The sequence below is a fragment of the Notamacropus eugenii genome, chromosome 1 (assembly GCF_028372415.1).
Source record: "Notamacropus eugenii isolate mMacEug1 chromosome 1, mMacEug1.pri_v2, whole genome shotgun sequence".
In the NCBI taxonomy this organism is placed as follows: Eukaryota; Metazoa; Chordata; class Mammalia; order Diprotodontia; family Macropodidae; genus Notamacropus; species Notamacropus eugenii.
In genome coordinates this window covers 468,837,390-468,860,302 of record NC_092872.1, presented here as the reverse complement: position 1 = coordinate 468,860,302, position 22,913 = coordinate 468,837,390, and the positions used below count along the sequence as shown (strand labels likewise).

At 38.1% G+C, this 22,913-nt stretch overlaps 1 protein-coding gene across 12 annotated transcripts in view; it reads right to left on the bottom strand.

The window, feature by feature from the left end:
* CHD9 (chromodomain helicase DNA binding protein 9) overlaps positions 1–22,913 on the bottom strand; it is a 223,213-nt gene that overhangs the window by 173,750 nt on the left and 26,550 nt on the right. For 9 of the 12 annotated variants that reach the window (XM_072632202.1, XM_072632206.1, XM_072632207.1 and 6 more), the window contains exons 1-2: positions 21,951–22,077; positions 4,631–4,720 (exon numbers count right to left, since the gene is read on the bottom strand). The gene's annotated coding sequence lies outside the window, so the exon portion shown is untranslated. Of the gene's footprint in view, positions 1–4,630; positions 4,721–21,866; positions 22,078–22,913 lie in introns of those variants that run through there. The other 3 variants (XM_072632204.1, XM_072632210.1, XM_072632203.1) reach the window with 2 other exon arrangements.

Below are 22,913 nucleotides of genomic sequence, written 5' to 3'. Positions count from 1 at the left end.
TTGGTCCTCACTAATTTGCACCTTAAAACATAGACTAACCCAAATGGCAAAAGTGGTTCAAAAAACCAACAAGAAAAAGACTTGCATGAACTGATGCAGAGTGAAGTGAGCAGAAGGAGAACATTATACACAGTAATAGCAACACTGTACGATGATCAACTTTGATAAACTTAGTTCTTGTTAGTAATGGAAGGATCTAAGATAATTCCAAAAGACTCATAATGGAAAATGCTATCCACATCCAGAGAAAGAACTATGGAGTCTGAAGGCATATTGTTTTTCCTTTTTTTTTCTTTCTCATGGTTTTTCCTTTTTGGTTCTGATTCCTCTTTACAACATGAGTAATGTGAAAATACATTTACTATGAATGAACATGTAGAGCCTATATCAGACTGCACACTATTTTGGGGATGAAGGGGAAGGAGAAGGAGAAAATTCAAAACTCTAAATCTTATAAAAGTGAACACTGAAAACTATAAATAAATAAATTTTAAGTTTCAGGTAAAAGAGAGATGCATAATGAGTAAAAGCAGGCTGCAATATATTTCCAAAAATTACCAGTATGCAAGTAGCATAACAAATATTTATCTGAGAAATGTACAACAGGGAAAGATGTGTCAGTTACAAAATGAGAATGAGAGATAACAAATATACAATGTATAGGCTACAATGAAAGCCAAAAAAAAGTTAAAAAGGCATGGACAAAGACATGGATGGATTGTGACTGCAAGGATAGAAGGAAAATTCACATCATTATCATCAGAGATCCACTCAAGTATTGAATAGATGGTTTCCTAGCCTGGAGCAGATCAGAAGCAACAAATTTAGAAAGAAGAGGAAAGGAAATGACAAACATACAATAGCAGCAAAAAGTGACCAAAAAAAATCTCTATATAAAGCAGATACTAGAACTGAAAATACACAGCACTTTGAGAGTAAACAGCACTACTACACTTCTCAACAGACCTTGGATTAAAAAAAGTATAATTTAACTATTATTAATAATAATGGTTCTGAATCATCAATAAGATCATAGAGCTGGAAGGGTTCTTAAAGACCAGTAAATCCAATCTATTCATTTTAAGGGGCCAGTTACGTGGCACAATAGATAGAGTACCTTGCCTGGAGTAAGGAAGACCTGAGTTCAAATCCTCTGTCACAAACTTATTAGCTATGTGACCCTGGGCAAGTCACTTTACCCCATCTGTAAAATGAGATGGAGAAGGAAATGGCAAACCACTCCAGTACTTTTGTAAAGAAGCCACAGAGGCCACAGAGTCAGACATGACTGAAATAACACAACAAAAGGAAACAAAGAGGTTCAGTAACTTGATAAAGCCTTGAGCAATTCAAAGCCTGTACCAGAACTCAACGTATAAGACAACAGAGGAATATTCCCTTCAAAATCATTTTTATTTTAAATGACTAAATTTTTTCAAATGTTGGTGCCAGAAGGTATGAGCCTCAATTGGCTAGAAAATTCACTTATACATAATCCCTGAAACATACAACTACAGAATTTCTTTTGGATCCCCTTCCTTTTTCCTCCACCATCAAGTAATCAATGATGTGCTTAGTCAGCCACAGATCTTCCAAAAAACACTTACCAACTCATACTTCAATGGATCTGTGATTTCATCCATACAGGTACTCTCTCTTAAATGGGACACATCCTCTCACCTCTAGCTTCTCATCCTATACAATTCTTATCTGTATCTTCCCATAAATACTCCATTGAGATATGGTAGAAGCCTTCTTGTAGGTCTTTTAGTCTAGCACAGGACTTAGATTATTTGGTTGCTATCGTGACCTCACTTCATGATGAACCCACCTTCTTTCTTGATAATACATTTCCTATATGATATCTTCTATTTATTCATTCACTTGAAAAGCATTTATTACACATCCATTATATATATGCCAGTCACCACGCCAGGCTCTTGGAATACAAGGACAAAAAAGAAAGAATATTTGCCTTCAAGGAGCTCACATTCTATATGAACAGAAACAATATATATATACCAAAAAGTAAATTCAAAATGTATATTAAGTTAAATACAACATAAATTCTGGGGGAGTGAGGGGGTAGGACATTAGCAAACTGTGGAGATGGGATAAACTTACTGTAGGAGGTGACAAGTGAACTAAGCTTTGAAGTGAGCTAAAGATGCTAAGAGGAAGAAATGTGTTCCAGGTTTGGGGGACAACCTGTGTAAAAGCAGGGTAAGAAGAAAAAAGAAGTAGGCCAGTTTGGCTGGAATATGTGTGGAGAGCGATGTGCGATAAGCCTGAAAAGTAGGTTATAACTAGATTGTGAGAGGCTTTAAAAGACAGACGAATTTCTATTTTTATCCCAAAGGCAAGGGGGAGCTACTGGAGATCCCTGAGTAATGGAGAGGAGGGAGTGTCATGGTCACATCTGTGCTTTAGTAATATAAATTTGGCAACTAAACCAAAGATAGATTGGAGTGGAGAAAGAACTAGGACAATGAAAACAATTAGAAAATAAGAGCAATAGTCCAGGCAAGAGATAATTAGGGCCTGAACTAGGGTGCTGGCATATGAATGGAAAAGGGAGGATGTGAGAGCATTGTCTCACCTGTGCCACCATGCACCTGGCTCGATTGGCCCAGTTCACTTCCAAAGCACAACTCTATCAGCCTCAGTGAAGGATTATGGATGTGTAAGACTTAATAAACTGAATGCATACAGGGGATGAAGGAAAGCAAAGAGTTGAGAATTTCCTCCCAGGTTGTCAACATAAGTAACTAGAAGGATGGCAGAACATTCAAAAATAGGGGAAGTTAAGAAGAGGGGTAGGTCTGGGGTTTTATTTTCAACATATTGAGTCTGAGATGCCTAAAGGGATTCCAGGGAAAGCAGGTGGTAATTACAACCTGAAGCTTACTTCTTATACATAGCTTTTTGGACATATACTGCAGCCTACTTATGCTAACTATATATCTCTCTGTTGCAACCAATGGTTTTATCCAATACAAAGATTAAAAATAGAAAAATCCCCAGGATTTAAATGAAAAAATATTTCAGATAATTTCTACCACATAAAATAAGAAGCATTTTCCATCAAGTTAACTATTAAAGAGAAAATTAATGTAATCCATTATTTTTTTAAAGGCATTACAAAGGGGCAGCTAGGTGGCACGGTGACTAGAATACTGGCTCTGAATGCAGGAGGACCAGAGTTCAAATTCAACCCCAGACACTCACTAGCTCTGTGACCCTGGGAAAAGTCACTTAACCCTGATTGCCTTTAAAAAAAAAGTTCTGAGAACTTTCTACTTGGAAAATGCTGGAATATTTTTTTAAAAATACTTTATTGTTTATAAGCATTCAGAAAAATAGAAAGGTATCATTTTCATATCAATTTCATACGAAAACAGAAGTTCTGTGAAATAAACGCTCTCAATATAGCATAAGAATTAGAATTTAAAACTTTAGACTGCCAATCCTTTTATTGATTTGTCCAAAATGATGTAATCTTTTTTTTTAGAATCACCTGAAATCTGTACTGAGTAATGTTATCCTTTAACTACAACTTGAAAAAAATTTTTAGCATTCCTAAAAATTCAAAGATATGGAATATTTATTTTGTATAGAGATTTTACTATTACTCCTTAAAATAGGTTTTGCTTGGAAAGCATACTAAAATTATACCTTACTTGTTAAATATGACTTTAAAAAGATGAATAAAGTAAATCTGAATATAGTACTTAGTTCTAAAAGTTTAAGCAACAGTTAATAAAGATGCTAAAATAATATATATCCAAAGAAAGGAAGGAACCAATACAGAAACCTTTGCTCCTAAAGATAAAATTACATGTATGTCATTTAAATGTTTACTTTCATATTTTAAAATACATAAATTTTAAATTCCAAATGAAAACTTTAAAGCAGCCGACACTTTTGTAGAATTAATCTATATTCATTATAAAAGCGCCTAATAATCTGTCACTTATCCATCTCAATAAGAAAGATATGAAGTTCTAAATGTTACTGGAAAATAAATGCTTCTTTTACATTATCAAATGTAATTTTTCAGTTTTTTTTTAAATGTCAGGTGTTAGGAGATAATCTTGGATTCTTCAAGGCTATACCAATAAAATATAAGCTATGACAGGTCCTGAAAAGCAGGAAAGACTTCAAGTAATGAGCCCCATATTGGACAATGTATCTGTTGTTCAAGGACTAAACTAGGTAGGTTTGGAGATGTTCACCACCATCACAATTCAGAGTGATGAATTTTCCTGCCAAAGCAACTCATATCCAAAGTGGTATACAGGGCTTGCAACATTTATTTGTGATGGGAGTAGCCCCACCAATGAAATCATGGATCCCTGAAGAAAATATAAAATTTACTTTAGAAAGGTAGGCTCAAAACTGGGCATCTAAACAAACATTTCATTCATTTAATTGATTTATTTGATGCATTTTCGGAACCTTTGGTAATCTAAAACACGAGCGGATAGAAGTAAGGTAGAATATGATCAACTGTTTAAAATAAACATGAACTCTGAGATAATGATTAAAAAATTCATAAGTGAAAGATCCTTTGTCAACAACATATTAATTTTATCAATTCATATAAACTTTCAAATAATAATATCCTTACCCATGAATACAGAACAGACACTGTCACAAATGGTTAAGAAACTCTGGGACATGTTTATTTGCATCCAAGAAATTCATCATCATTGGAAGCCTGAAAGAAAACATACAAAAGCATAATCACATGTCTCCTCAAAACTATTCTGTGAAAAAAATAAGTATACTTCACATTATGCAGTCTAAAATACAACTTTTAAAATTTTTCTATGCACAGATTTCTTTAACTGATCTAGAAGCATTTATAATAAAAATATACCTAATGTCAGGAGCACAGAAAAAGAGCCTACTCAGGGTTCTCTGAAACCAACCTCTTCATTTCCTATAGCACAACCATAGCACATTTCTTACAGAAAGTGAACTGATGCACTGGACCTAGAGTCAGGAAGACCTAAGTTCAAATCCAGCCTTAGACACTCATTCATGGTATGATCCTGGAAAAGTTACTTAACCTTGAACTGCCTCAGTTTGCTTATTTGTAAAATGGGGATAACACCTAGCTCTCAAGGTTGTTGTGAGGATCAGCACTCACAACACTTCAGCACAGCGCCTGGCACATAGTAGGCACAAATAAATGCTTGTTTCCATCCTTTCTTCCACAACAATATTCTAGCACATTCATATACCATAACTTATTTAGTCATTCCACAATGATGGGCACCCCTCAATTTCCAATTCCTTGTCACACCAAAAATAGCTACTATACATTGCTCTACATTCTTAGAGTTTGCTTTGATTAGGATTAATCCCTCCCTTTATCTGTCCTCTCTCTTATCCTCCCTTCTCCCTTTTTCTTCCTGTTTCCACGTTGCATGAAAAATGTATTTCTGTATCCAACTGTTCATTCTTCCCTCTAGTGCTACTTCCCCCACCCTTTCCTCTTTGTATAGACTTCTACTAGTGCACCTTAGTTAGGAAATAAATTTTCCAAGCTTCCTTCTCCCTTCCCCTAACTCGAGTATATTACTCTTCCCCTCCCTTTCCATTCTTCTAAAATCATCAAAGCATAACAGAACCATGATCAAGCTCTCTTTTCTAATTAGACTCTCTCTATATGACTCCTGATAATGACAGAGTTCTGAAAGGACATAGGCATCATCTCTCCATATTAGAATGTTTATTTCTTATGTTTACTTCCTGTGTTCACTCATGTTGACCTTTTTATGCTTCTCTTGACTTCTGTGTTTACACTTCAAAGTTTTTATGCAGCTCTGGTCTTTTCATCAGGAATGCTTGGAAAATTTCTATTTCATTAAAGATCCATTTCTTCCCCTGTAGGGTTATGCTCAGTTTTGCTGAGTAAGTTAATCATAATGTTCTGGAATGGTGTATTCCAAAGTCTCTGTCTCTTTGTAGTGATGGCTATTAAATCATTTGTGATTCTGACTGTGTAGCTCCTCAGCACTCAATTTCTCTCTAACTACTTGGAAAATATTTTCTTTGACCTAGAAGTTCTGGATTTTGGCTACAATGATTCTGAGTTTTCATTTGGGGGATTTTTCTCAGGCGTTTTATGCTGCCATACAGTTCAAAGATGTGAACAGATTTCTTGTATGATTTCTCAAAAGATGATGTCTAGGCTCTTTTTTGGTTCTGGTTTTCAAGTAGTCTAGTCACTCTTAAATTATCTCCAGGTTCCAAGTAAGTTGTTTTGTTTTGTTTTTTCTATGATCACCTTTTATTTTCTCCCATTGTTTTCAGTCTTTTGACTTTGTTCTGATATTTCTTGCTGTCTCACGGAATCATCATCTTCTATTTGGTCCACTCTAATTTTCTGGTAGTACGTTAGTTGAGTAAAGTTTTGTACATTTTGTCCCAAACAGTTAATTGTTTCTAATTCTTTCTTCCATAGCTCTCATGTATACACATACCCCTCCATTTTTTCTTCTAGCACTCTCATTTCATTTATACAAACATTTTTAACTCTTTAACTCTTACTTCATCTCTTCTAGAAATTCTAGTTGAACTCAAGCTATGTTTTACTTTGAGGATCTGCTTGTGGATATTTCAATCATTTTCTTCTTTTGGTATGGTGTCCTGAGCATCCTTGTCACCATAAAAGCTCCTTACTGGGGGATTCTTTTAGTTTGTTTGATCATTCTTCCTGCCTGATTTTTGAATTTAAACCTTATGCTGGGGCCAGACTCTGTGCATTTCTGAAGGGTATGCCTAAGGCAGAGTTATTCACTAGGTCTTTCTCCTACTTTCTGGGATACTAAGTGTTATGTTATTTCAGGATCTCAGGGACACCTCAGGCTAGAGACCTGAAAGCTTTCAGAGCTCTCATAGTAGTGTGATCCAGGGTAAATCTCACTACTGCCCTTCTCTTCTGATCTCTGCAGGTTCCTGACCTGGGTTTTTTTCTGAGTAACATGCCTATGGGCTTACCCCTGGTTGAAGCTCCAGTAGGCTACTGTTGAATTTAGCCACTATAAGCCTGCTAAAAAGATCTTGTAGTCTCATGGAAACAGAACTACTTGCCTTTGCTCTTCCCTTGATTATTACCCTGTAGATTTCAGACTGGGATAGGGGCTGGAATTGAGACCCCAACCACTCCTAAGGTCAAGTCACATAGCTACTGCTAACTTTTGAACTTGCCCTCTCAGTACACAGAGTAAGGTTCACAATAGTCTTCTACCCTGCAACACCATCCCTAGTTATAGGTCTCCCTTCAGTATGCCCTGGATCTGTGACCCAAAACTGGCTAGTAAGTGGTAGAACTGCTGATTGGTACCAATTCCTATATCCTGCACAAGTCTAAGCCCTTCTGTGTCAAATCCAAGACCTCTGGTACATAACCTCTCTTTACTACTGACCATTCCTGTCTAGACTTCATCCCCAGTTTCCACAGAACTTTCTGTTTCTCTTTGATGACCTGGGTTGAAGAAATGACTCTCTGTGACTTTTTCTTGAGTTTTCACATTAGGACTTGGTCTGATACATTTTCTAGATCCACGTGGAAGAGCTGTAGTCTAGAACTCAGCCGTACTTTCTGCCATTCAGTCCATTTGGTTGGCTCTGCCGTAATACCCTTCTTTGATCTTGCCATCAGACCCATGAGATTGACTTTTGCTTTAAACAAATTCTGAAATTCCTTTATCTGATGATAATCTTTTATCATTTAATTTTTCCCCTATGCCTTGTGATCCTTAACACTGTTTTTTATCCTCACTATGGCCTCCACTGCCTCAACATCTCAGTTATTTCTCAATCTATCTTTTCTGCACTGGCTATACTCTCCTGCCTTCTCTATTTAAGCTCCTGGTAAGCCAACTCAGCTTTATTATTTACTCTCATATTCCTTTCCTTCTTGCCCTATTGCTAATAACATTCACCAACCACACTCGTTAATTACTGCCCCCATTTGCCTCCTTTACTCCCATTCAGATGGTGCACAACTGAGTTGGAAGAAATGACAAAGTCATACTGACTGGGTCCATTAAAATGTTTATTTAATCTCAAGTGGACCTCTACTGCAACAAGACAATAACTTTAAATCCTAACTGATTTGCTATCCCAATCTCCACAACAGCTATTTCAAACCCTTTCTTCTCCACTTAAACCTCTTACAATATCTCCATATGCCAAATTCAAATAAACTTTTTGTAAAAATAATCAATATCCACATTAAAGGCATCCTTTGGTGGTTCTAGTTGTGAACTTTTAATCAATAAGCATTTAAGTACCTACTAGGTACCAGACACTAGTTGCACAGGATGGACAGGCATAAATAGGATGAGATTGCTAACACAGGAAGGAATACCCACATTCATGAGAACACAGATCCATTTAAGAATTGACTAATGTGAAGAATTCAGAGAAATATAAAGTGATGAAGAATGAACAGAGTAGAACCAAGAGAACGATATATTCAGTGGCTACAGTAATATAAATGAATTGTAATGAACAAACTCAGTCCTGAAACGCTGGTAAGGAAACTCTACCTGCTCTTAGTAAAGGGGATGAATTCTCAAGATGAAGAATGCAATATATAGAATCAGAAACCACGGCTATATCCACTGGCTTTAAATGTCTTTTTTATTACAAAGTAGGGTTTATAGAAGGCACTGACTAGGGGAAAATGATTACGGTACAAAAACAGGGCAACAATAAAACTCATGTTTGAAATTAATTATTGTATATCTAGATTTAACAGAAATTTAGGATCATTAATTTTGCTGTGCAGTCTATGATGTAAGTGATAAGAGAAATATTCCATCTCCTGATAGTTTCCACTTCCTAGAGTGGACTCTTTCAAGGTTACAGAGTGATCAAAGAATTAGATTTAAATACTTCTATTATTTACTCTCACCTTTTAATAAAGTCTTGCATGCAACATGAGTTGAGTAAGAGTCTCTACTTACCCTTATCCCAGAGCCCTTATACATTCCCAATTGTGCCTATCTGCCTTCGATTTGTTATCTAACCTCCTAAAATACAGATGCACACTAGCCATCATTATAAGAATCTTCTCACACCATGTGGCAACTGAAAAGATATCAAGTTTCCCTACCTATACTCCCTCCTGTAATATAACTGGAGGGATCTTATTTACTTATAAATTCTGATTCACATCTATATTCTTATTTTTATGTCATGAGTTCTATGACCTAGAATATTAGTTTACTATCTAGTATTTTAAATCCCACTTGTTAAGACTAACATATATATTTGGTATGGATCTGCATTTGAGACTGGAATGTAAACACCTTGAACTCAAGAGATTTTCATCCTTTATACTTGCATCCTCAGCACCTAGCACAGTGCATAGCACACAGTAAGCACTTAATAAAAACTGACTGACTGGTTTCAATGTATTTTCTATTAGTGAGTTAAAATTCATTTGGCTACTCTGGAATGGACTCCATTCTATTTTCTAAATGTCCCACACTTTTCACTCAATTTTATCCTGAAACTGGAAGTATGGATTGCTTTCACTACAAGAAAGAAAGGAGGGAAAGAAATAAGGAAGGAAGAAAGGAAGAAAGGACTTGGAAAGCCCAAACTTAGATTGGATAGTCTGTAGAAAGCAGATATTTTTAGTTGCAAGTCCCAAATTCTGATCCAGAGCTTTTTCAAATAACTTTTACTTAATAGTTTATTTTTAAATGTTAAAGGACAATATGAAAATCTTTCCTCACAACGTTCAAAAGGACCATTTTCATTGCTAACTATACTAAACAAATAAATGTCATTTTCTCCCTATCAGATAATGTAGGTTCTATTCCTGGCTCTGCCACAAGCTAGCCAAATGATAGTGGATTAATCTCTTAATTTCTCTATGACAGTGTTCTCATTTGCAAAATAAAAAAGCATTGATCCAGGTCTCAAAATTCTATTCAGAGCAAAGCATGCAAGCAAAATCTCCTGTATAATGATAAAAGTTGAGTAACTATGTCTTAAGTGGTATCAGCCCTTCTAAGTTTAAAATCTTTATTAAACTCTATTGAAGAAAAGTGCTGTTAATTCAAATTAGAAGTGCCATCATCATCATTCCACTTCTATTTCTCAGTTTAATCTGGCTTTCAAGAATTATAATAATATGAATATTAACCAAAATTATAATTTACCAATGGAAAAAAATTTTCTGGTTAACCAAGAATACATCATTCTGAATTAATGTCAGTTGATAATGGAAATATAACTTGTCAAGATGTTCCATTAGTGTTCAAAATGTATAAGCATCACAACAGCCAAGATGGCAAGTGGTTTCACTTTGAAAGCAATTTAAGGTCACCTACCAAATACCCACGCTCTTAGCTTGTCTACATACTGAGTAGTGAGGGGGAGGGAAAGTAAGGGAAGGAAGATATATTTCTATTTAATCGAACAGCTTTATTAACAAATTCTACTGTTTTTATCAAGTCAATTTCATATATTATTCAAAATGTACTGGTCTTCTCAAAGTCACACATCATGTCTTCTACCTACTGTGGCTTGTCATGTAGTATTTAGCAGTACAGAGTACAAACACTTAAAAACATCCTTAGAGAATGAATATTATGCATGAAGGGTCTTATCTTGGTACATTTTAAAGTATAAAATCATCTGAATTATATTTATAGGTAAATGGTATCATTATCTTATTACCAATAATAGTAACTTACTTCTGATTACCTTTGTTTTCATGATATTTAACTCTATCCTCTTCCTCTACTTTTTACAGATGTTAAGATTTAGACTATCCTCAAAAACAAACAGAAAAGTTACCACAAATGCACTCTATGGAATTTCTTCTGAAGTCTTACGTTAAGAGTTGGTATGATACTCTTAATAATTTTATGACCCATTTTAGAGCCTAACTCTTAAAAGTATACTTTTGGAACAGAACTACGATTTTACTGATACAGGAAACTCCTGATAAGAAAACTCCTTCTACCAATGCAGATCAGTAGGCTATCCATAAATGGCATTATTTAGGCAAAATATTGCTTTGACAATTTGGTTATTGACATTTAGCAAACTATGCCCTGAATCCCATTCCTCCTGTTTTGCCAGCTAAGACTAGTTTTTACATTTTACAAAACAACTATTCAGTTTCTACAAAAACAAGCAGGGGGCCTGATTTGATGCTGACTATAGCATATTATGTCTAAAATTACAATAATTCTGTAGATTTCTTGTTAAAACTTTCCACCATTGACAACTTACCCCTTTTATTTACTTGCTTTGCTGACATTCATATTAAATTTATTATTACTTTGCATCTCAGTAGGGAAATTCTTTAATACTCCATTAATCTCAATTATTAAGAAAGGGTAGCTCAACTTCAACTGATGCTGGAATAAAGCTAACAAATAGTTATCAATGCTTCAAGGAGGATGCAGGAAGAAATATTAATATGGAAACCTCCTGAGTCAAATCTTTAGCATAGCTATATATTATTTTAAGAGAAGTCACAATCTCTTTAAGTCTCAGATTCCTCATCTGTAAAATAAGGAGACTGACTAGATAATCTGAGGTCCTTTCTAGATTTAAATTTATGATACCACTCTCATTAGACATACTCATATTCAAATATAACAATAAAATACATCCCAAAGTCAAATACAAACATATGGCTTAATGAAACTTAAGTAAATTTTGAGTCAGTATCTGAGAGGTCAGACACCAGCTTTACTACCTACTACCCACTTCACCTTGGGCAAGGCACTTCAAGCTTTCTAAACCTTTGTTCCTCTGTAAAATGAGGAAGTTGTCATATAGTATTTACCAGTACAGTACAGGGTACAAACCCTTAAAAGTATCCTTACAGAATGGATATTATGCATCAAGGGTCTCATCTTAGTATATTTTAAAGTATAAAATCATCTGAATTATATTTATAGGTAGATGGCATCTTTATCTTATTAGTTCTAAATCTGTTAATTCTGTAATTTGTGTCTGTATTTTCCAATCTTCTAACCTTGAACAATTCAAATAATTAAGACTTAAGTTTAGGATATTGATGACAATACAGAATTTCCAAACACCTAAAGTCCATTAAAAAAGAAAATCATATGATTAGAGGAAACAGTTTTGAACATTAAACTTAAAGTAATGAAATAAATATTTTTAGAAGTTCATCTCGGGAAATTATCAGATGTCATGCCAAAAAAACCTCTGATTTTAGAAGCTACTTCTATGTAGAGATAACAGTTGAAATCATGGATATAAATGTGACCACAAAGGAGAACAGAGAAAGGACAAATAAAAGGGAGGGATAGGGACAGAACCGTGAGGAATACCTACATTTAAGAATTTGTAATAAATAATGAGACATTGCTTTGATAAGAAACAGAAGGAATACAAGCGTGGCACCAATGTTACATAAGGTAAGGAAGGAGGAAATTCCAAGGAAAAAGTTTCAAATGCTTCAAAAAGGCCCTGGAAGATGGGAACTTTGAGAAAAAGGCTGCTGGATTTGACAATCAGGACATTAGAAATTTTTAAGCAAATTAATTTTGTCATGGTAAAAATGCAAGGCAAATTAGTAAGGAGTAAAGGGCTGAGTGGGTGTGGAGGCAGTGAATAGAAATCACATTTAAGATTTCTGAAGCCCTTTCTTTCCAGAGTCCAAAGACAGCTTCAAGGAATATTAGGGGTTTGGAAAAAGAATTTTGGGGGTAAGGAAAACTTGAACATATTTATAGACAGAGGGAAAGATAGAGGGTTTAAACATCAACTAATTAAGGCTTTCTCCAACTTTCAGTTTTGTTCAGTGATGATCTTCCCCTCATGGCAGGCAGGAGTCAAAGTTCACACTACAGGGAAGGTGTTACAGGGAAGGCTTAAAAGCTTCCAAGGAAGAGTAACATATAGGTGACACAATTAAAAAATGTGTAAGGCACAAAATTGCAAGCTACAATGAAGATGTTACAAAAGACAGCCCAAAGCTTCATGGGAAGAGTAATATATAGGTAGCTAGGTTTATAAACTTGGAAGGGGAGGAACAATATTTTCAAACTTCATCATAACTCTGTTGCAACCTGTTTTTTGCCTTCCCTGACTCCACTGATCTCCATTTCCATTCCATCAGGCAAACTTCACACCTCATTATCAAGAAGCACTGCTTTTCTTCCAAGATCCTGATTTCAAGCCCACTCTGACTACAGCCTTCCTATCTCTCATCTTTCTCACTCTTTCATGTACTGTTCTTTTTCTCTCAGATCTACAGTCACTCCCTTCCACTTTACACAAATCATATTCTCCTTCTGGCTTTTTCACCACCTTTACTATTGTAAACTCCTTGTCCCCTGAGCCTTTTATTTGGACAATCATGTAAACGCACAACTCTAGCTCAGACGGCCAGACTACTCTCTGTTCTTTTTACTCCTACCCTCAAGTCTCTGGGTACAGAGGAAAAAGAACAGTATAGACTAGAACAATTACAGTTTCACACTAACTCCAGTTTATCCTAGCCTCTCTTTGCAATTTATTTGTTCATTTCTTGTGTACTTCTAGGCTTACTCCCCACAATGACTACTTCATTCATCCAAATACTTAAGTATGCAATTCACTGTGTTCAATGAGGATGTGATCCTATAACCAAGACCCTTATCAATTTATTTGTAATCTTATACCTAGGCTGCTATGAAGCACACTTAAGTGTCTTCTGAATGAAAATTAATCTCAATTATTTCTTTCTGCCTTAATACTCTGTGTTATAAAGCCAATTCTAAGTAGTAGCAAGAAAATTACTATCACGTTAGTAAAACTGCCTCATACTCTTGTAGTCTCTAAAGGGCTCTAAACTATACAATACTTAGAAAGTAGAAGCCTGGATCACTGCTACATTACCACTATGTAAGCACCAGGGTAAATGGTCATTTGTGACCCACTCAATTCAATTCAGAAATAATACAGATCCTTATTATGTTCTTTTCATACTTTTCTCTTTATATTCTTTTATAGCATCCTACGCAGCTTAGCAGTATAATATGAAAAGAACACTTGACTAGGACACAGACCTATCACATACTATGTAACCTTGAGTAAATCACCAATCAGTTTCTTAAATATAATCCAATTAAAATTAACAGAATTCATTAAGCATCTATGTGAAAGACATGCTAGGTGCTAGAGAAAAGAAGAACGAAGTTGACCTAGATGATCTCTAAGATTTCTTCCAGCTCTAAAATTCTTTGATCTTAATATATCCCACATTCCTTCAATTTTATCTCTTTCAAGAACCCTACAACTAACTATGAGGGGAAATATTATACACGCTTCCCAAATTAAACCACCTAGAAAGTAAGATGGTATTATAACTAATCTAAAATTTTTTCTATTCTGCTGCAATTAATCTAACATAATATGGATAAACTATGAATTAAAAATGGTTTCTATTTGCAGCTGTTCCTTTCAACTACACTCCAAGTAAATAGGAAGGAACCCACAATGAGAGTTCAGTTGAGTGAAGAGCAACCCATCATGAATACTTTTTGTACTTCTGGAGAATATCAAAATGAGGCATAATTACAAAATTTTCAAATAATTTGCCACCATTTAAACCTTAATGAAGACCTAAAATCTAGAGCCCCACTCCCCACCAAAAGGCTTTGAAGTAGAATTTGAAAACTTCTTGAATGAATAAAAATGCCACTAAAGTACTACTGAAAATGCTTCAGCTACTGATTTCAACCAAAAAAAAAATCCCTATACACTAACTGAAATATTTAGATAAAGGTTTTCAATTACCTGTGTGACATTATACAAAGCATTTAGCCACTCATTGCCTCTGTTTCCCCTATCTGAAAAATGAGAGGGTTGGACTAGAGAATCTCATATTTTGAGACTCTGAAATTTCCATTACTTCATTTGATGGATATCTTCTCTAATGATGGAGATCACCTCTCTCCATGCCTTGTCATCTATCTTCTGTGATTCTTGTCCTCTAGTCAAAGAAAATCACAATTATAGGATCAAGATTGTTAAAGTTCTTCAAATTCTATCATTCTAAGCTCTTTGATTTGCTTCAAAATAGGGCAGCCATATTCTACAGAACTCAAGAGGAGAGGTTGAAAGAAAACTATACAAGCCAAGGAAAGTGAGTTTCAAAAAGGAATGGACAGTCATTATCATCAAATATCAAATGAGGACTAAGAAAAAGTTCACTGAATTTCTCAGGACAGAAATCATTTTGTAACCTTTATGAACCATCTAGTACAGTGTTTTCCAAGGAATCCAGTAGCCCCACCTAAGATTGAATCTAACTCTAATAATATTTTAAAGATCTGAAATTTGGTCAGTATAGAAACCTCCCTCCACTCACACAGATCAAAACCCATTCACACCTGCAGAGTTGTTGTGGTCAAAAAAATCAGTACTCTGCAGCCCAGATGGAGATGGAGTACTCTGCAGCCTAGAGATGGAGTTCCAATCTGGAGTTTAGCTTGACTGGTCCTCACATGACAGGCACACAGTCGGTCTGCATCTCCAGGCTCTTATCTAAAGCCTTTCCAGATTGGTAGCCTCTGGCACTCAGTTAGAATGGCCTTTGAAAACCCAGTCACTTCCATACTACCATGAAGCATCAGAATGGGAATTTGTAAGAAAAAAAGTGAATCCAGGATCTTTTAAATCACAGAATTTTAGGAACCTCCGAGACACTTAGAGGTCACTTTAATCCAATACCCTTATTTTTCAGATGAGGAAACTGAAATACAGAGAGCTATAACTTTCTTGCTCAATATCACAAAGAAACTCTGTAACAAAGTCAATATTAAAAAGCAAGTCCTTTGAATACAGATCTCGTGAACTTTCTACTACCCCTCACAAAGACCCAAATAAATTAAAGAGATTTGACAGGGTCATACATCTGTTATGGAACATGGTGTCTTTCTGAAGAAATGGCATGAAGTAATGTTAAGAACCATGGTTTGGGAATGAGGTGACCTAGGGCTCTAGTTCTAGCTCTGCCATTGTGTGATGTATGGTAAATTTAATAACCTCTCTGGAACTTTTTTTTTTGTAAACTAAGGGAGTTTGAGCTAGATAATTTCTAAAATATTCCCCAGTCATAAGATCAGTTTCTGTGATTCTGATTCTATGACTGTGATCTATCTATACATCTTATGCCATAACTTAAATACATCTGTGATCTCATCAATGATATAGACTGCAACTCATCCATGCTTTCTCATTCTGAATGACTCTTGTCCAATTCCTTCCATAAACCTGCCACAGGAGGACTACTTAACATGCAAAGCACCTTCCTCAGTTTCTCCCAGTACATCAGTGGAGCACAAAGGCTATGCATCAGTTATTTATTGCTTTTGTTACATGACTAACACCTATTTCATTTTTCATTCACATACTTCTTTGATACCACCCTTTAGTTTGCTTCTTCATCCTTTGGTCATAATGTGGAGTGGCCTATTCATGTCCACAATTAACCTCTCCACTGACCTCTAGATGATCCTCAATGTAAAATTTCCTAAGATGATTTGCAACATCAATTTGCAGTATCTGTCCAGTATACACAAAGTTGGGTAATAGAACTGTTGTGCATCTCAAATGAAATAACGTATATAAAATGCTTTATAAACCTTAAAGTTCTAAGTAAATGTCAGCTATTATTATTACCAAAATAATATTAAAACTACAGTGATGGGATTGTTGCACCCATTCCTCCCTTCCCCCTCTCCCCACTGTCAAAAATAAGCTAGAATTATTTCAATCAAATCTTTGGTTCAGGTTTGTGATTCCACTGGCATAGGAAAATCCTGATATGATAAATTCCACCACCAATACAAATCAGCAAATGTTCTAAAACTAGTAGTTTTAGAAAGTTGCATTGGAAACTGACAGATAAATTGGCTTGCCCAGGGTCTCACAGCTATTATTTGTCAGAGGTAGGACTACCCAAAGACCCACTCTTTATACACACTGCATTTCAACCAAAAAGACAAATACATACATGTATGTTTACACACTTGTATGCATATATGACAGTTTCTAAAAGATAATAAAGTTTACAAAGTTAAAGGGAACAAAACTATATCACATTTACTTATCTGTCAAAATGTATACAAATTCCAAAATAAACCAAACTCAATGTGACAAAATATTAAAATTATACTTTAGTTAAAAAGGTACTAGTAGTTAACCTCCAATAATGTATTATAAACAAAATTTAATATAGTTTATGCTAATCAAACAGAAACAACTATTGCAACTCATATCAATCCTGTCCCTTTGGGTGAAACAATTATATTTTAAATGACTGATTTCAAGAGTTCTCAAACATAAATCTCATCCAGCTTAAAAAAACAAACATCAACCCCCTCCCACCTTGAAAAAACACCTTACAAATTCATTCATCCAGTGATAATTAGTTATATTACAGGAAACTCCACTGTTTCTTACAGTTATTTCATACATATCACTAAAAGAGTGGCCTAAGCAATTTCTACTAGTTAGCTTTAGGGCTCTTATTAAAAATGATACATTCAAACAGGCTACACATGCCAATGACTGAATAGATAAAGACATAATTGAGACCAGTAGTTTTTTAAAAGTTTGTAACTGTATATGACACTATTAAGGGCATATTTTTGGGGGGGAGGAATGTCTAATTTTATATGTAAAGTGAAAACACATTTATCAACACACTTTCAAAAAGAGAAATGCACTTAGTAAATGTCAAAAAAAAGGTTTTTTTCCAACAGTAAAATATTGTTAACTATTTTTCTATTAAGAGATATTAAGAAAGCTTGAAGGCTTTGCTGTCCTTTTAAAATACAGTGACACTTATTTAAACAGAAATAACAGTCTTAAAAAGAAACACAACACATCTAAGCTGGGTACCTATAATACTATGGTGCATGAGTTACACATCTACTAAGCCCCATGTACTCCTTCTGCATAAATACCACTCTGAATCTTTGCTAAGATCAGGTAATAAGGGTCACCTTAAGATGGTGCTATCTGGAGATTCAGTAAGATGGGGAGATGTGACAGAAAAGAACCAGAAAACAACTACAGGTCCACTGGGCTTTCTATTCTCCAGAGGCTCAGTTCATCGCGTGGCTGGATTTTCTAACCACTCTATTTACTCAAAGGCAGAAACTGAGATACCCAGTAACAGAAAGCTAGAACAGTTACGATTTTATAAAACTGTATGGAATGTAGCATCCTATATTTATGAATTAAAGCAATGTAGTTAAATCATTGTACCATCAATGAAATTCTCCACATGGCATACCAATGCCACAGTGGCAGCTATGTGAAATTTTTAAGTTTAGAAAACACTGTCAATTTGTGATCACTATTTTCATTAATTTTATATGCCTCTTTTATTTAGTCTTTCAAGTTGGAGACCCAAATCTTAAAGATCTTAAGCTCTCACTTAAGGCAACTTGATTCTAAAACAAATGTTTGTTGAATTGAAAACTAAATACCAATTCAACTTTTTACCCTTGAATATACTCTTGGATATTTTTTCTGCAATTGAATGGATCTCACCATAACAATTAATTATCTGGTTAATTCTTTCCAGTCTACTCACTATTTCTGATGAATTTATTATTTGCTATTTCCCATGATTTTAATTATTTTTTCCTTAATCATCTCCAATATCTCTGTAAAGATAGTTTCCTTCTCTAATTTATCACATTTACATTGGTGATTTCCAGATTTATCACTCCCTTATTGATCTTTTTCTTTAATATTTAATGGTGACTGCATAAAAAGACCTAAATGGGAAGTCAAATGGGGAAAGAATTATGTTAACAAGTGTGATGTAAAAACAAGGTACCAATTAAAATTTATTTTTAAAAGGAGACCAAAATGTCTCAACCTGGCCAGTAAGTTTTCTTCTACTGATTATAGTACCAATATTCTCCACTTTCCCCATCTCTCAAATTTCATATGCAGATCCCTCTTCACCTTCACATTTCTAATGTCTTTCTCTATTTCACGTAACTACACTAAAACCTTGATCAATGAATTATTTTACCCTGACAAGGACTCTTCACTGATTAACTGTGCTTTTTCATCTATCCACTAAGATTATGTTATTTAAAGTCCTTCATTCTCCGCATCTATATTATCTATTTAATACCTTTACTTTGTCCTTCCTTATAAAATTCAACCCCCCCCCCCATTCTCTTCCATTTTTACAGGTGCTTAGAATCACACAATTTTACTGCAGTAGAAGGCTTTAAGAGATGCTCCCTAGTTCAAACTACCCTCCCCAACTTTTGTGTTATGAGGAAACTGGGGTCCCTAAGTAACTTGCTTTAAAATCCACTAAATGTTTTTTTGTTGAATTGAAGCTGACACAATTAGGTGTCAGACTTGGGACTATGACCCAGGTGTTCCGACAGTTTAGTTCTTTTTCACTGTACTATGCCTCCTTGCCTCATTTTTTTTCCTTTCATTTCCCTGAATCAACCCATCAGCATGTTTTCTTTCAAGCTATTTATCTTTTATCTTCTTTATCTCATCCCTTTTATCATTCCTTAACTCATGAGTTGCTGCTAGAAACTCATACTCTCCATGAAAAGATAGATTAGAAATCTGATGGTCAGAGTAAATAATTTTTCTTCTAGTACATTTTATGCCAGCTTTATGAAATCTGAAATTCAGAGTATAAGCCCTAAAGGCAGAAATTTGTTAATAACTTATTGTACAGTCTGTTTAATGCATAGTTACTTTAAAATAGTAATAGAAGAAATCTATTGGTAGTGCTGTACCTTGCCTTTTTAGCAACAGGTGTGTTTGAATCACAGAAGTTGGAGAGATGGAAGGGAACTTAGAAATTATCTAGTCAAACTACCTTATTTTATAGTGGATCCTGAACCCTCAAAGGGCAAAGCAATTTGCCAAAGGTCCCCCAGCTAGTGTGGTGAAATCCTAATACTACTAGGACAATGCACTTTTCATATTCAGTCAACAAATATTTAGTAAACACCTACTGCTAGACAGCACTATTCCCAGGGTTTTGTGTATACATACTCAATTTCTATAAACTTGACATAAAAGGTATATTCGTTATTTAAACTTATGTTACATTCTTTACCCCAAATCTCTTTGTAATGTAATGTTTTGTAAGTACGGTAGGTTGGAAAGAGTACTAGTAGCCTGTGAAATTAGAGGACCTGGGTTCCCAGTCTACTTCTAAAGCAGTCTACCATCCTGCCCTTGGACAAATCATTTAACTTCCCTAGGTCTTCAGTTTTCTTATCTGTAAACTGAGGGAAAGGGGCCAGATGTTTTCTGAGGTCTTTTATAGGTGTAGAGCAATAATCCTATGTTTTCCTATACCAGATCTTCTTTAAATAGGGGACAACTATAAAGCAATATAGGACAAGATCATCGTATCATATTTTGCTTCAATATGATATATAAATGGCTAATCAAAACATGGAGGACTTAAATTATGATTAAACGGTAGAAATGTGATCGTAGCACTATTTAGAGACTGGCAAACTAAATTCTGATAGTTTGAAATTTTATTAACAAAACTAAGATTTAATGTTCAAAGGGGCACAAGTTGGAGGTGGGCTCACATCTCCTGGGTAATGGGAAAGTGTCATATCCAACACCTTTATGAAAGTAAATGTGTGTAATGTGTTAACAGCAGGTCTCAAATAACTTTTATTATTCTCCTCTACATGGTTTCATGATGAAAAGTTTTATTTAAAAAAGAAAGCAAAACAAAAACAAATCAAAAACATAAACAACCAAGGCTGACCTGCAGCTGAGGAAAGGGCCCAGACTTTGGACACGGTACTTAGTTCAGGAGGTGCCATGGAATCACCCATTACATCCTCTACTCTAATGCCAAGCAGCTGCAACCAAGCACGCACAGGGCAGGAGGTGAGAGGAAACCTGGCCATGCTGTTGGCATGAATATAGGCCCAGAGAGGGCTGCCACCCGAAGGAGGGGGAGGGAGACAGGGAGGGGGCGGGTGAAGTATCACCGAGGAGCAGCTCGGCTGAAACCCCAGAGCCAGGGCCTGGGAAAGCACGGGAGGCCCGGTGCCCTAGGGCACGATGTGCTCCCGGGACACCCGGTCAATGAGTCACGGCTGGCCACGGAAGGCGAACCAGGGGAGGGAGGAGGGGGGCGAGAGGGAGATCAAAGATGGAGGGGGGCTGGTAGCTGAAGGAGCCCAGGGTGGGGTGGGGGCGTAGGAGAGGAGCCCGGGGCCTAAGACCCAGGGGCTTCTTTCTCCCTCGAAGGATGTTGGGAACACGGCTGGAGGCCAAGCAACCGCATGCCAAGGCCCCCTCCCTCCCTCCACACGCAGCGCGAGGAGCAGACACCGCCTCCCCACACCACACACCACACACTCATTCTCTCACTCTCACACACCCGTGCAACAGGCACGGCCGCGGCGGCTGGGTCCGTCCCCGGGCAGAGGACGGGGAGGGAGCCCGCAGCCATGACAGCCCCAGGAGACTCCAGCGCCCTCGGCCACACGTGTCAGGGACCCCTCGCCACCAGCCTCCAACCTCGCCCCTTCCACACCCCCTCAGCCGGAGACCTCCTCCGCGGGAGCGCGGCCTGGCCCCGGCCCCGACCCCCGGCCGGGCGGCGGCGGCGGCGGCGGCAGCGGCACCGGCACGTACTCACCGCCGCTCGGTTCGCCATGACGGAGCCGCCCCCCGCCGCCGGCGGCGCCGACCCCCCACCTCGACGGAAACTGACACGACCGGCTGGCCCGGAGGGGGCCCCGAGACCACCCGCCTGGCAGACCCCCGCCCCCGCCGGCCCCAGCCCGCGCGCCCCCCGCCCTCCAGCCTCTCCCCACCAGTTGAGCGGGGGCCCTGGCTCTCCCCTCCGGCGGCGGTTGGCAGCGGTTGGCGGCAGAGGCGGCGGCGGCGGCAGCACTTACCGGCGGCGCGGCCAGGCCCCCCTGTCAGAGCGGGGTCGAGGAGGGAGGAGGGAAGGGGCACCGCCTCCCCCGCGCCGCCACGCACCCGCCTGATTGGCCCAGTTCAATCCCCAAGCGCGACCCCACCAGCCCCAACGAGCGGCACACCGACAGCACAGGCGCCTCATTTGCATATTTGTGCCCAAGCCGCTGATTGGCCCGAATGGGCGGGGCTGCAGCCGCGGCTCTGGCTGCTTCTGCAGCGGAGGAGATTTAGAACTGCAAAAGAAGAGGCGCCTAATCCCAATCTTCCTTCCCCTCCACGCCCGACCCAAACTCTGGGGAGGGATGGGGAAGGGTGATGCGGGAGGCGGGGTTGCCCCAGCTCCATCAAGGCCCCGCGGCTCCGGCAGCCCAATCCCCAGCGCGGTTACTCCCGACCGCCTCGCACCACACACTGGGAGGTCTCGGATGCCGGGAAGGCCCGGGCTGTGGCGCCCTCTGGCCAAAGCTCGGCACAGTGCAGCAGCGCCCCGCCCCGCCCCTTCCCACGGCCCAGCCGCCACGTCAGGGCCTCGCTCGGCCCCTCAGCTCCTACCCCGACGCCTCCCGCCCCGGACGCGGCCCCGCCGCCACGTCACGGCCTGGCTTCGGACCCCCGCCAGCCTGCCCGGGGCTGCCACCCTGCTAGACCTCGGCCGGGGGCGGGCGTCTCTCCAGCCACTGCTCGAGTGGATGAGGGTATTTACCGGACCATGTGTCTCCCTGCCGCTCCCCGGGCATGGGCCGCACGTTTCTCCCCGTTCTAGTGGAGCGGGGCAAATGGGCCTGCGAAGCCCGAGTCGCGTTCTCAGATTTGCCGTCTCCAAATGCTAACGTATGTATACCAAGGCCCACCTCAAATTTAACGTATAATCCCAGTGCCCTCTGCACCTATATTGTGGAAGCAGGAGCCAAAAAAGACCCCTCTGAACGGATAGGGGT